This window comes from Colius striatus, chromosome 22, assembly GCF_028858725.1.
Source record: "Colius striatus isolate bColStr4 chromosome 22, bColStr4.1.hap1, whole genome shotgun sequence".
In the NCBI taxonomy this organism is placed as follows: Eukaryota; Metazoa; Chordata; class Aves; order Coliiformes; family Coliidae; genus Colius; species Colius striatus.
In genome coordinates, this window is record NC_084780.1 from 9,224,052 (window position 1) to 9,239,207 (window position 15,156).

General features: G+C 46.6%; 1 protein-coding gene across 9 annotated transcripts in view; it reads left to right on the forward strand.

Moving 5' to 3' along the window:
• Positions 1-301: 301 nt before the first annotated feature.
• The window catches only part of SLC45A3 (solute carrier family 45 member 3), a 32,251-nt gene continuing 17,396 nt past the window's right edge, over positions 302-15,156 (forward strand). For 2 of the 9 annotated variants that reach the window (XR_009820271.1, XM_062013631.1), the window contains exons 1-6: positions 302-581; positions 689-1,043; positions 1,307-1,853; positions 7,775-7,875; positions 9,204-9,366; positions 9,447-9,556. The gene's annotated coding sequence lies outside the window, so the exon portion shown is untranslated. Of the gene's footprint in view, positions 582-688; positions 2,434-4,915; positions 4,932-7,774; positions 7,876-8,972; positions 9,027-9,203; positions 9,367-9,446; positions 9,557-15,156 lie in introns of those variants that run through there. The other 7 variants (XM_062013634.1, XM_062013632.1, XM_062013635.1 and 4 more) reach the window with 7 other exon arrangements.

The following is a 15,156-nucleotide window of genomic DNA, read 5'->3' on the forward strand; positions in this document are numbered from 1 at the left end:
ATAACAATTCTAGACACACAAAAATAACTTTTAGAGAGATTAAAGGGAGAGAAAAGGAAGACCTCTGAAGACAGAGAAACCTGGGATGACGATAAGCAAATGAGTTGTGCTTGCCCTCTTCCGTCACTGTGGGATTTGAATGGGAAACTGTCTTATCATTCTTTCGATGATCCTTTTTTTTTTTTTTTTCTTTTAAAAATGAGTGAAATAAAATCATGCTTCCCTCAGTCCTATGAGGTCACTCACATGTTTCTTTGCTGTCAGATATATGGCCTCTTTCTTCTCCGCCTCTAGTATCTCAGTTCCTCTAAGGGCAAGATCCATCATCCAGCAAAGATGCAGCTTATCTAACAGCTGCTTCCAACCAGTACTTGGGAAGGGAGCAAAGCTTGGGTGTCTTTCTTCTGCAGTCACTTCCTGGCTGTACAGTACAAGTATTTCAGAATAAACACGCTGGGAAATATTTGCACTGTGTGCTTTAAACAGAGTGTGTGTTGTTTACCTGAAGCAAAGATCTGCCTATCAATTATATCATAAAATAGTCAAGAAAAGGGAAGTTTTAATCTAGGAAAGATTCACAGGTAATTATTTTTTTATCAACTCGTTTGACAAATTTCTTTTTCGGTAAATTTCGCTGGGGTGGTTTCTGTGTTTCTTTTAAATATTTCATAGTTCTTTTCTGTTTCAGGTGTCCTGAAATTCGTCCAATAATTGTGAACCGTGGCAGTTCTCTGCTTTATTACTGCTGTTGACAGCAGAGCTGCTGGAGCAAATACTCCTGGAAATCTTTTCATTCTGGCAGTATCACGTCACAGATGGAGCTCAATCTCTGTTTAGACTGCGAAATGGATATGTAGACATGTAGAATTTCCTACAGCTCTATCAGGTTGGGAGCTCAGGACTTGTTCATATGGCGGACTGCAGGCGAGCGCCCGGGCTCGTGACCGTTTGCATCGGCGCATGGTGTGCTGCATATGGGATGTCCCTGGGGCTGCTGCGGTGGCAAACGGGGTGTCGCTGGTCAATCTGCAGTGATGAGCTGTGTAAGTGCCATCTGAACGTGGTATGTTTCATTTAGACATTGGACTTTCTTGGCTAGAAGATACTCGTTCCTCTCCAGGGGAGGCAATTCTTCCTCCCAGCCTGTGTGTCACAACGTGAGCCTAGAGATTTTGAAAGGCTTCAGAGGAGGCTGGAAATCAGAGATTTGAGGGCTGTGCGTTTAGAAACTGAAGATAGTTCTGACGACGTTAGGGGCTTTGCTTTATGGTGCACTTCCATTCAAAATAAGTTTCTCCTCCTTCAGATTGCTGACCTTCCTCCTTCCTGGCTGTGACTGCTTGCCTTGACAGACTCCTGCTACCTCACAGGGCGAGAGATGAGCAGTGTGTCTCAATGTAGACTCTAGCTCCAGCCCTGAGGGGCCCCCAGTGCTTCATTCCCAGCAATGATTCCTCTTCAGAGATCCCACAACGCAGCCGGAGACCTCGTGCCACACAGGAGGCCCAATTGTCCAATATAAACTGTGTATTGAGACCACAGCCCAAACTGTTCTTGGGATACGAGGTAATTAACTTGGCCCCTTCTTGTTTTATGCTCATCTGTCCTATCCCGTCCTATACTCCGATGTAAGGACCACCTTTGGGTTTTGTGTTAGGACATCTGCAGCGGTGCGCAAGCCTGTGATGGAGCTAAAGATTACTCTGAAAGAACTGACTCCCATTCTGCACTAAACTCTCTGGCAAAGCTGGGAATTTTCATGCAAGCATCAGAGCTCGTGGATGCAGAAGCTAAGGACACGGACTGGAGGAGCCGTGGCTTTGTGAGAGAAGCCAGGATGACAAAAAAAATGAGTAAGGCACTGTTAGAAGAAGTCTTGAGACACCTCCGGTGTGAGCCAAATACTATGGCGTTAGGTACTGCCCAGAGAAAGGCTTTGTAATCAATCAAGATATTTCTCATAGGCTGTTTAGGCCCTGCTTTATCCAAGGAACTGGATTTTTTTTATGGCTCTTTGTAAATAAGTAGAATTTCATTACAGAAATAAGATGGCCTCCAATAGGAACAAATGGCAAGACCTGCTCTTTCATCTAGTTGACCTTGTTCAAGAGAGACTTGTATTAGTAAGTTATTGTTCAGTCGAGGTCATTCGCTTCTTGCAGACCAGGACCCTTGGTTTCATCTGTTATCCACCTAACGTCCCGGAGCCCTGTGGTCACACTTTTTGCTGATGCTGCCCTGGGAAACTGACCGCATGGCTCATGGAGTGCATCATTTGCGAGTGGCTAAGCAAATGCGTTGCAGGGAATGGCTTGGAGACTGAACGGGAGCTGCCAGTTTCCTTGGCACCTGAGCCAGAAAGAAATCCATTGCTTTGACTCTAGCTTAGCAGAACTAAAGAGTGACAAGGCAGAGAGTAGCTTTAAGCTGCAGGTACCAAACATATTGGATGGGAATGAGCTCAATCCATAGGCAGCTTTCTCTAACCAGACTTGAATCAAAATCGGCTGTTTCACAAGGAAGACCCTCTAATCTTATCCTTTGAGCTGGCAGTTGTAAACGGACACCAGAGCTATCTGCTTTACCACGTGGCAAAGTGACTCTGGGCCGTATGAGATAAAATTTACCCCCTTAGGGTAAGAGTGGGATGGAAGCAAGCAGGATGAGAGCAATTACCTAACACTCTGGTGGGGAAAGCTTGAGCTACATCAGAGTGGGACCCTTCCTAACCTGTCATTTACTGGGCTGCTGCTGAAGGCACTGGCCGGGACATCCTTCTCGGCCTCTTTTATAGGACTGGTGTGGGTGAGGAGTGATGTAGTAGGGGAGGAGAGGCAGGGTGGATCAGAGATGCACTGTAGGCTGTGGAGCAAGGTGGTTCAAAGAGGTCCTCATCTTTACAGTGGCCTTGCCAAATGGCACCTGACTGTCCTTGGGTGCAGAGCATTAAAGAGCTCACTGTGGCCAGCGGCTGGGTGTGGAGGGGACACAGCTGTGCATGGCTAAGGAGTAAAGCTTGCAGTAGCCAGAGGTTCAGAGAGCTGGAGTCTCCACTCCTCGAGTCTGGCTACTGTCAGGCAGGAGACTGAAGCAGAGCTGTGCTTCCTCTTTGCACAGAGGAAATCGCTGTACCTGCACGCCAGAGGTGACGGCAGAAACTAAAAAAGCAAAGCAGTGGTGGTGGGGGAAGAGGATTCAGCAGAGCATTGTTAAGTTCCTCTCTAAGTTCCCCTCAGTGAAGCTGTTTGGATTTTGTGCCGCTATTGTTTTGTTCTACTCTTTCTCCTCGTACGTTTGTAGCAAGGGCATCTCTCCCTGCCCAGTTCTGTAGTGTTCTCCTGGCAGGGCAAGAGGCAAACACAACTTGCTTGGCAGGTGGCACAGCTCAGAAAGGGAAGGCAACGGTGCACGTGATGCTGTGTAGAAGAGGCAGAGGTTAAGAATGCAGCCCAGGGAGCAGCAGGGGGAACGCTAAACTGTTTGTCCTGTGCTCTGTAAATACAGCAGACATGCTTGGATTTCAAATCCTGTTTAGCAACACTTGTGCACACACGGTTTCACTGACAGTTTCTTTCTTTCTGCATCGCCTGCAGAGTTAGCAATGTTGGCGCTGAGTGGCAAGCAGCCAGAGCCCTTCCAGTGTCAATAAGGATTCTGACGAAGGTGTGAGTTTGTTTGCTTGGCTGCAAAGGCCTTGGAATCCAGTAAGTGGGACACAGTGACCCCATCTCCCTATCAAACAAGAATATCTGTCTAACCAAATCCGTCCCTTCCAGTCTGAGATGGTCTTTGAGGATTCTCAGAGATCATAGGACTGTTTAAGTCTTGAAACTCCCAATTTAAAAAAAGAAATTAATTGCCTTCTAGTTTTGGCAGTCGACGGCCAATCGTGTTTCCAACCATTTCCCTGCAACCAAAAGATAAGGGATCTTTTAAAAAATAAAAAGAGGCACCTGACAAGAAACTTAACCCTGCTGAGTCCATGACCCCAGTGCTGAATCTATTTGAGACTAAATATTGCAAAATTTAGGGCAAAATTAGGCAAAATAAAAATCGTGCAAAGCCAGTGTAGTGCTGATACAGTATCCTACCTGCAGTCTTACACAGAGAAAACCAGCTGATTGCACCATTAGTTGGAGATGCTGGCACTGAGTAAGGAGACTGGAAACCTGTGGGATGGGACAGCTTTGGTTTGCTATCAGAGAGCAAGCAAGAAGTGTGCGGTTCTTTTGAGGCTTCAGGAGTAGGCACCTTCCAGCCTGGCACTACTCCAGCCAGAGGTAATGCCTCTACCAAGGAACCCCTACTACCATGGAAAATGCACTTCCTATAGTTCCTTCCCCTGCCCTCAGTTCTGCTGACTCTGACAGTTTTTGCACGCACAGGAACTTATCTAGTAGCTCTACTTATGCCTCTCCATTTTCTTACAGTTGATGGGTTGGAGGGCAGAACGTTCTCTCCTGGCCTTGCCACCTTCCTCTCGTGGTTGGAGGCGATACCTCTGCTCTTCTGGGTATTCACCCAGCGTGTCTCAGGTGTCGTGAGGAAGTTGAAATGCTCTTTTTTGGCAGCCCACCTTCTGAAAGTTTTAGCCGGGTGGCTTCTGAAATGCTCGATACAAAAATGCATTTCCTGTTTAGAAAGAGAGCAAAGATAAGCCCTGAAGTGCAGCCGCCTGTTCTGTCTACCTCCCATATAAACAGCCCATACTCTATAAACAGCCTGCTCTTGTTTGTTCTGGTGACTTTTTCTCTTTAAAGGTGCATTAGGCACAATTATACAAAGTCCATCTTCTGGCAGCATCACTCACGGACTGGCAGGAGAGCTCTGGGACTGTCCAGCTTGTCAGGAAAGATCCATCTAAAAGCCCTGAGTGTCCAGCATGAATTCCCACCTTTGCTCTGGAGACAACTGTACTAAGCACCACCAGAGTATGTTTCTACTTTGCATTTCTCTAACACTTTTCCATCTTGGTATCTGAATGCTCTGTAAATAGTCTCTCCTAACCTCCTCGGGTGGGGATGCTGGGTTTATATTCTTAGTTTACAGTGAGTGAACGGCTTGCATTATGAGTCAGCAGACAATCTGCAATCAAGTTCAGGACACGAGGTTTCTGTGATTAAGCATAAAATGGACTTAAATCTACCTATGGCCAATCTGGGTCTGTTGTGGCTTCCATGAAATCCCTCTGCGCAGCGAGACTCAGATCTGTGGAGGACATCAGGATCATTCGCTGTCTCTGTGTAGGTGCAGCAGAAGAGGCTGAGCTGCCACAGTGTACCTTGGACTCAGGATAAAGCCGAGATGGTCTCTTGTCCTCTGGCTCTTTGTTTTATTTGCCAGCTGTGATGCTGCCTAACCCCTGTCAATATTCTAACCGATACCATGGGCCTCACTTGGCTACGTACGTGATATTTAGATAAGGCTAGAACAAATCTATAGTATGATCTAATCAAGCATGACCAGCTGAGATGCAGTTGACACTGTATTTCCCCCTTTTGATAAATTAAACTAGTTTGCAGATTCTCATGATGGTTGAATCCTGCAATTTTCTGAACCTTTTAGTCCTACTTTGGCAAAATTATTAGGTCCGTTTGTACGCCCACGACTAGATCTGCTGAACTCAGAACTATAAACAACGTCAGGCTCTTCTTGCCATGTTTCAGTACTCAAGTTGTCAGAGTTGCCGATCACACAGATCTCGCTGGGCCCTTGCCAAAGTGCTTCTGGCAACAAGGTCTGGGATCCTCAATAGCTGTCAGCATGGAGTCCTGCAACAACAAAAATGTATGACGTGCTCTGAAATCCTTGGTTGGTTGGTGGATGAGTTACAGGAGCACATAAGAGGGCTTAGGATGTGCCTCATCTTTTGGTTCTTACTCAGCTGTGGCTAGTCTTCTGGTAGATGTGAGATTTGTAAATCTGTAGCCGAAGGAAGGAGGACCTGAGCAGGGAAGAGTGGAAGTTCTGTGTGTTCATAGCTGTATATTTACCTCTCACAGTGACGTATGCCACCTTTCCCTCTAGTGGTTTATGAAATGACAGCAGATGACCTCATCTCGGGCTTTGTAGGCATTGTTTTCTTGGAAATAGGCACTTAAACGCTGCAGAGGTGCATTGGCTGGGGAGAGGGAGTGCAGGGGAAAAGCTGCCCTTGCAGGTTCCCCTGCTGTGTTCGGCACCGTGAAACTCAAATTTGCGCTGGCTCACAGCTATACGAGTGCTGTCCCTAATGTGCCATCCCTTTAGTCTCTCTTACATGTACCTTTGGCTGTAACTTCCAGGGCTTGTTCCTCCAGAGAAGAGTAATTTTTGTTTCTTTTTTTATCTACGCAGGACTTGCGCAGGCTGTCAGCTTAGGAAAAAAAGCATAGCCTCGTCCCAAAGAATTTAACTGACACGAGCAGAGGGTAGTAAATGAAAGCGGTGGTGTTGTGGAGAGGAAGGGACAAAAGCTATGCAAATAAAACCATGTAGAAGAGCTCAGGGTTCGCACTGCGCTCCTTGTATCCGGAACTAGTGCAAGATGCAGCAATACAGCATGGAGCTCGTCCCATACAGCAGAAGCCAGGTGAAATGAAGGTGTGCTTTCAACTAAGGGTGAAAGTGCCTTGTTGAAGAGGGAGGAACTGGAGCCATGTCCACCAGCAGCTCCAACCCACAAATGCTTTCCATGCAGGGGCAGAGCATCTGTCTGGAATTCGAAGAAATTATTGCAGTAAAGATACATTGCACCAACTGGAGCCTTTATCACCAAGTTGCCAAGTGCTTGTCAGAGTGCGTAAATATTGTTGTCGCTGCTTTATTGAAGAGAAAATGAGAGATGGGAAAGCTAAAATGTTTGAGCAATGCCTCGCTTTTATAGTGCCTCAGTTGAAGGGCATTGCTCATATGCACTAGGAATTGAAGTGAAGCATGAATGAACTGGTATTTGGTGTAGCAGAGAATTGCTAGTCCTCATCTGCTCTGTTAGTTGTAGTTAAAGCCTCTTTCTGTCTGATAAATCTAGAAAATGTCATCTGCCTGTTAACGGTGCAAGTTCCCTTGCCTCTGCCGTGGACCACCACCTCTGAACAAACCCAGTCCATCTCCAGGAAGTATTTCTCTCTTGTACTGGTACAGAACTGTAAACAATCTATCTCATGACTTTTGAGAATAACAAGCAAGCCTTTCTATGACCTGCCCCGTCTCCTGTAGTTAGCGTAGATGACATGTGAAGCTGCTGTTTTGCAAGTCTTTGCAGGATCTTCTGCCTTTTGAGGCAGTGCATGACCAGCACACCAAGGTAGTCAGTGGCAGAGCCACATCGTAGTGACAGCCATGGGTTATCCACCACCGCAGCCTGCAGTTCCTTTTTAAAACTGTCTGCTTGTGCCTGAACCATGGTCACACAGTGAGTCAGAGCTGGGAACAGAAGATGGGAAACTCAAGCTCATGCTGTCAGTCTAACCCCCGAGCCTTACTGTGCTGAGCTCCTCCAGCTCAGTGTAGGCATAGCATTTGAGAATCGCCTAGTGAGAGTCGGACACTCCACTGCAAAGAGAACAAAAAAAACCCCAGCACTAATAACTACTTAATTGCTTGTGAACTTCTCAGAGTAGAAAACGGGCAGTTCTCCCCACCCAAACTTGGACTCTGTCACTTTACCAGTTTAAGTCATAGCCTAGCTTTTCAGTACTTTTTGTCATTAGGGGTTTTGTTGTTGTGGTTTTGGGGGTTCCTTTTTTAGTTTGGTTTCTGTTTGTTTGTTCATTTCTTTTTTTTTTCCCCCCAGGAAACAGCAGTGTCAGTTCTCCTTGTCAGCCACCCCAAAGAGAGTTCTCATCAGTTCAAGTGAAAGCAAATCCAGGTGCTTCTGTGCTTTTTCCATGGGGGGTGAGTCCTTTCAGCAAACTTTGGGAGGGAACAGCTGCTGACAGTGAAAACAAGACTATCCTGCTGATCCCAGCTGAAATGTGATGTGGAAATGGGATTTTTGACCTTGAGAGGTACAACGTTCCTCAAAGGAGGGACCCTTGCAAAGATTAAAAATAACTAGATCTTTATAACACATCTGAAACTAGTAGAGCTGGATTAATACATTGAAGAATAGAGAGACAAAGCTTTAAATAGTACAAATCTTTTGATGACCCACTCACTGAAGAACTAGCGCGACCATTTGCAGACACTAAGAACAGCTGTTTTTGTCAACTGCATCCTTTTCTCATTTTTCCTGTCCTCTGCTCTTGAGCATGCACACATACAAAAAGAATACTTGTTGATGCAGATGTTTAAGGCAGGCTATTCTTTCTGAGGGTTCTCAGCTCGAGGGCTGTAGGTGTGAATAAGAGCGCTCGTTTTTCCACAACTCCTGGTTTTGTTCAGATGTTGTCGCACAAGTTAGATACTGATATGATGTCGAGATTTCTCTGTACAAGCATATATACCGTCTCTAGCCCTCAGAGGCACACACCCCGCATGCCATTAAGCAGTCATCTACCATGAATAATGTCCAGGGGCCAGGTCACAAGCTTCCCACAGCACGGAATCCATTTCCCTACGCTCTGAGCAATTACAAGTAATGAATAGAAGAGTAAAAGCAAACAAGCTCAGGAACTATTCGTCCTGTGGCTAATGGTCGAGCCGAAAAAGGGATAAGGAAAAAAAAAAAAATCAACTAACTAGGTAACAACAACAACAAAGGCGGGTCTTTTTTAAAAGGCGAGTTGGAGTGCAATGACCCGTCCGGGCAGCGGCGAGACACGGTGATGGGGACGGTGCCCGGGCGGCCGCTTCCCATGGCGATGCTCCGGGGGTCGGGGCTGTTCTCCCCGGCGGAAGACAGAGGGGAAGAGAGCGGTCCGTTCCGCTGGAGCTCTTCCCCCTCCGTCCCGTCCCGGGGCGCTTTCCCCACGGTCTGGGGAGCCCTTCCCTCCCGCCCCGGCGGCCCCGCTCCGCCCGTGGCAGCGCATGCTCCCTTGCCGGGTCCCAACCTGCCCAGGCGAGCGGAGGCGCGGGCGCCGGCTTGAGTCCTGGCCGCCGCCGAGGTAGGGTGAGGGCTCCGCGCCCCGCCGTCAGCGGCAGCGGGCGGGGACGCAGCTGCTGAAGTTTGCGGTGCCGGGTGGGAGGGCTGGAGCGGGTGCCCCCGCTGACGGCTTCGGTGGGGGGGCGGGAGAAGCTGGCGTCGTGGCTCGGGGGAGTCAGAGCAGCACTTGTTCTTGCAGGAGGAAAGAGAGAGCTGCTCCGCCGCTTCCCGGACGGCGACTATCGTTCTGCTCCGACCAGGCTGTTGCAGACTCACCTTCAGTCCTGCTGATGCTCCCAGCGATTCGGCACCGGCTTTGCAGCGGGAGAGCCAAAAAACCCCGTCGCGTAACAGGGCTGCAGGTAGAGCTGCTGAGCGTCCTCCAGAGCCTTCTGAACGTGGATGTAGCACAAGTTTTTTCCATACTTTTTTATTGTTTCAGAGGCAACTACCGAGATAGAGTTCGTTTTAAAGATTATCGAATGGGAAAAGAGTTTTGGAAGCACGATGCGACTGTGGACTTCCAAAAATCCTGAAGACCTGTGGAGACAGGTTAGTGACTCCTTAACAATCCAAGGAAGCCAGTACCTGTCCGAGGAAAGTTTTCATTGCACCTGATTGTCGGCCGTGCTTAGATTTGCTGCCAGGTTGTCTCTCCGCCGTCAGCTATAGCATGAGTCTGGGGAGGCAGTCTCCTTAAAAGTGGTACCTAAATGTCGTGATTGAGATATTCCATAGATTACTGACTTTGGCACGACCCCAGACTTCGGTGGTAAAATGCCTTCATTATGTATAGTAAACTAAAAGACTTAGTTTATCTTTCTGTGGGTGACAGCTTGAAGAGGAAGAGAATAAGCCAAGCACTCTAGAGTAAACTAGGACTTCTGTGCTGTTGATGGCCAGACTTGGAAAGGAGGCTTCATTTTAATGCATGTGTTTTTTAAAAAAGCTATTAAAAAAAATGGAATGGAAAGGTATCAGCAACAGCTTTCCTGATCCTCACTTTAGATCTGTCAGAACTGTGAGCAGCACAGAGAAAGTGGCCAAGCTTAAACAGTTCTGGCCTCGTTCTCGCTTTAGGTGTGGGTCAAGACACCGGTGTTTGTGTGTGTAACATGAGAATAACTGGAAATTTGTAGAATCAGGACATAACTTCAAAAGTACCCAAATGACCTGGGCATTGGCGTCATGCGGGCACTCCTGAAAAATGTGTCCCATCCTTGCCTTTAAGCGTCCTCTGTTATTCACCTTGCCTGCATTTTTTTTTTTTTTTTAATGTGTGACACTACCTGGTCTTTCTTTCATCATCCAGAGCTGCTACCCATCCTTTCAGCGGGGAGTGGCTGTGGTGGTGGAGCAGGGAACACCAGATTCCCAGCTCCATGCCTGGATTCCAGGCAGTGCCTTGAACTCTGGAACTTATTACCACAAAACGTCGTGGAAGCCAAGAGCGCTTGTTCTTACGGGATTTGAAAAAAGGGTTAGAGATTTGATGTGGATTGCAAGAATCTCCATATTTAATAGCAAATTGAATGAGAGCTTCACAAGAGATATAAATCCCTGTATTTCAGGGCATAAGCCAGTCTCAGGATTGAGAAGGAAACTTCTTGTTGGGAGATTTTTCTTGTGCTGTCTGCTAGTGGATTTATTCTCCTACAGCTTGTTACATGCATATCCTGTGCAGTGTCATTTGTGAGAGAGTCTTGTCTTTTTGAAGAGGTTCCAGTTAAAGTACAAGAACCTCAAGGCATTTCTCTACATCAGGCTGTTGCTAGAAGGCCCAAGCCATGTGGCTTTGTGTAGAAGCTGCCTAGAGACAAGGGTGATGATAGTGTGAACAAAACAGTGGTCTTAGAGGCTGTTCAGTTTACCATCGCTGTAATGTAGTAGAGTAATAGCAGATACTGCAGCACACTGCAAACGAACTCACCGACAGCATCTGTTTGAAGGTGCACAGTCAAAAACACAGTCTGGGAGTGAGAGGTACGGTGTCTTAGCGTGAGAGGTTGAAATCACTGGGCCAATCGCCGAGTTAGAAAATACAGCCTTTGGTCTGCTTTCACTTTGTCAGAGTCCCCAGAAAAGATGGATATCTAGCGTGAATTCTCGCTAACCTTTTCCCCAGACTCTGTTTCACGGGAGCACTCAGGCGGTGGTGTCTGCGGGGTAGGGCTCGTTGGTCATACATCTCTACCGTTTACCTCCATATAGTGTTTAGGGCAACGGCTGGACTCTTTGGCTGATGATATTGCGAGTACACGCTCTTAAAAATCCACAAACGGTATCTGTAGAAGTAGTTCTGTAATGAAGCTACTGAGAGGAGCTTTGTTTAGGGTATGGGCCAAAAAAGGTGGTCCTGAAAACATCAAATCCATTGTATGATGAAGTGACGGGGCAAAACCGGCTCTTCGAACATCACTGCATGGATTTCCTTGTGTGTCTGTTTGCAAAGCCTCTTTGGAAGTATTAGCCTATCTGCAGAGTTTCTGTATCGCTCTGAAAACCTTAACCCAGAGCCTTTTGTATTAGATCCCCAAGAAGCTCTTAGGGTTTGCAAATTACTTCTGAGGAATGTAGAAAAGCAATGGTAGGTAAACATAGATGCACTGTAAAAGTAATCTTTATGTGCCTTATTTCTGTTCTACAGATTATCTTAGTCTCAATCTCTGGCTTCCATAGTTTTACACTGATGAAAACAGCATGGAAGGTTATGCCTGTGGCAGTTGCCCAGCTGCTCCCTCTCTAAGGAGTACTGCAGACGGTGATGTCACCGAGAACCTCAGGATCCTGCTGCATTTCTGTGATTTTGCTTGGATATGGCTGGTGGTTGGTGTGATTCGAGCTGCCCGTTAGTCTGCTAGGTCTGGTACCAGGCTAGACCAGTGCCAGGAGCTGGCTTATATGACAAGAAAAAGCACGTTACAGACATTGCAAAATAATTTGCTGGTGGTCTTTGTCTTTTTTCTCGATGACTGTATCATTTGCCCAGAGGGGTTGTGGAGTCTCCTTCCTTGGAGGTCTTCAAGACCCGCCTGGACACATTCCTATGTGACCAGATCTAGGTTAACCTGCTTCTGCAGGAGGGTTGGACTGGATGACCTCTAAAGGTCCCTTCCAACCCTGCCATTCTATGAGTCTATATATTCTTGGGCAGTTTAAGCCTATTTCATACACAGCAATGGGTGCAGTACTAACGCACTCCTCTGACTTCAGTCTCTTCAGAGTTTTATACCACTTTTGCCGCAGTGGGATCATAGAGCTTTTCAGGTGAGCTGTAAGCGGTGTGAGTAACATCTGTTTGTGTTTATCCTCCACTTCTCTTTGTGTTGGAGCTGTTTGACCAAGAAGTGTCTTGTTTTGGTTGTTGAACTGCTTTGAGTTTTCTTTAATGTGTATGTTGCTACCTTCTTATCTTGACTAAGGCAACATCAAAGTGAAACACCCGACCCATTGTGTGAAAGTTGTGGAGATTGAAAGCTATGAGAGAGCAGAAGCAAAAGGGCCAGAGGCACGGGAAGAGAGTAGCTGCAGGCAGTGGCAGGGCTGACCAGGCAGTAGCAGCTGTAAAGCCTTGTACCTAAAGAGAAGTAAACGCCGGACGATACAGGGAGGGATACTCAGAGACCAGGAAGAGTTATATCTGGCAAATCTCCTCTATTCGCATGTGCTGTTGTAAGTAATTCCATCATATGAGCGTGCTCTGTGTCTTCTGCAGGAGGTGGAGGGCAGCTACTTTTAATCAAAATGAACCCTAGTCAGCTGTGCAGTTAAACTCATGATCGAGGCTGCACTATGAGTAGAGCAAGTGAGTCATGAGAATCTTATGAGCAGCTGTCCCTCAAAGCTACGCATATCAAAACAGGAACCCTTGGTGTCAGCTAAGAAAGAGGACAGAGACTCTCACAGAGGAACCTGTGCTTTAAGGCAGTCTTTGCTAGGTAGTCAAGAAATATGTATGCTGATAGAAGACTGCACGTAAGCATGGATCTGCATAAGATAAAGGAAATCTTGCCATCGCTACAAACAAAAGAACAGGAAGAGAGTAAAGCAGAGGATGATTTTTTTGCCATTCTATGTCCTGATGTTTGTATTTTTCAGTTATCTGAGGCTGACAATGTGTTGAACCCACCTATCCCTTGAAACCTTTGCTACACCTTGCGCTGCTGTTGCTCCTCACTGCTGTAAGAATTTGAGCGTGATCTGGTATTACAGAGCTGAAGAAAGTCGCTTATGTGTTCACTAGCTAAGCTATGGACCTGCTTGTTCAAAAAGCACAACTAAGTAGAGCTGTAAAGTCACCATTTTAATATTCTTATTTGTAGTCATGCTGTTCCTTGGAGGTCATCAAATTTGTGTCCTTCCTCCTTGTTTTCATATCCTAAAATGTCAATTCCTTGTGCAGTTAAAAAATATTTATTTAACATTTTGTCAGCCCGCATAAGAGGAGAAACAGATCCCTGTGAATATTGTCTGGCAAAGCAAGAAGCAGAATGTAGGAATGTGGTCCGAATGGTTTCTTTATCTCAGTGCTGGAGGGCAGCTGGAACACACACGGCAATAAGCAGGTGCTTGATTTCCAGCTTTGAACCGTTTTTCTTTCTCCACGTGCCTGTACGTATACTAACAGAAGCTGCTACTAGACTAGATCTCAAGGACCTGTCTCTGTCTAGAGAAACCTTGTTTGAGCAACACATGAAAATCAGCAGTTAATTTCAGAAAGAAATACCTCATTATTGCCAACTTAGGAGGTGTGAGGATGGCCTCTGGCAAAATAGTGAGATTTACTTGGAAAAAGAAACTTAAAACAATGGTGGGCACTGGATTTGGTTTTTGAGGTCTAAGGTTTTTCTTGTCAATGAAGGGAGCAGATTTTATTCTACCTTCGTTTTGTCGGAAGCTGAAGTTCTCCATGGTGGTTTGTCTCCAGGAGCTAGGACTTCAAGAAAAATGCAAATATAATGAGTGCAGTGACTTAAACGCAAGCTAACTGTCAACACTCAAAAGACATTAATGTTCGTGCAGAGCAGGCTAGAGCCAGCTTCAGGAATGATGTGCATAACACCCGAATCTTGGTTTAGATTTATGGGTTAAGACTTTTTGGTGAAGCGGTGGATGCAATAAAATCCACAGATCACATTTTCCTGTTGGGGTCTGACCTGCTTCATCAAAGAAGCTGCGGTGGTAGTCAAACCTCAAATCTAATGCTGTTTTGCCATCTCCTCCCACTTCCCTTTTTCTAATTCAGGAGCAGTGGACAGTATTAGCTCTTCAGTTTTAGAGTGGACAGTAAGAGCATTTATTCTGTTCTCTGTCCTCCCTGCACAGTAACCAAAAGCCTCTACCTTTGCTCTGGAACCTGTGTGGGCGTTCCCCGATGGTGATATTACGTGGTTTCTATCAGCAATGCTTTGTCTGGAAATGTTGAGCTATACCCTGCCACTGATGAGGGATGCTATGCTGCTCTTTGCTCTCTGCCCGGGGCTGTGATACCCGTTCTCTTGTAAGAGGGTGCCCAAAGCATTTCATTGATCTAGCAGACATGAGCTTGATGCTGCTGTTGTGTAGTTGTCCTCCATTAGTGCTCTCCCTGGCCTCGTGATTGCTGTGCTATCTTTATCTGGATTCTGGAAAAAAATCTCACTTTGTTTGGAGCTCTGCAAAGAGAGCAAAGGCTCGTTCTGGTCACAGAGAGCGTCCTTGTAGGTCTGAGGCATGAAGCAGCCCATAAATACAGAGAGATGGAGCACAAAGGAACAAGGAAACGACAGTGGCTTTCCAAGGCGGCAGCAGCCTACACGTACCAGGTACTGGCTCTTGGCGTGACAAGGGAGGGCTTTGTGTGGGTTCTGTTGCTGTTGGACTCCAGAGGTGCATTTGGGAATGTTTATGACAAATGACTCCTGTGCGCAAGGGGCGGTGGGAGCAGCTAGAGCGGTGCTGGAACAAAAGGCTGCTGTACTACGGCCAAGGCTGACTCAGCAATTAATGGGCCTGGAAGGGTGGCTTTTCATGAGAGTTGACTGAAGCTAGGTTTAGGAGAATGGCTAAATGAAGCCTGGAGAGATGTCTGAGCATGCATATAAAAAGGAGAGTACAGGAATTACAGAGAGAATAACTACAAGAAAAGAAGGACGCTTCCCAGATACTAAATC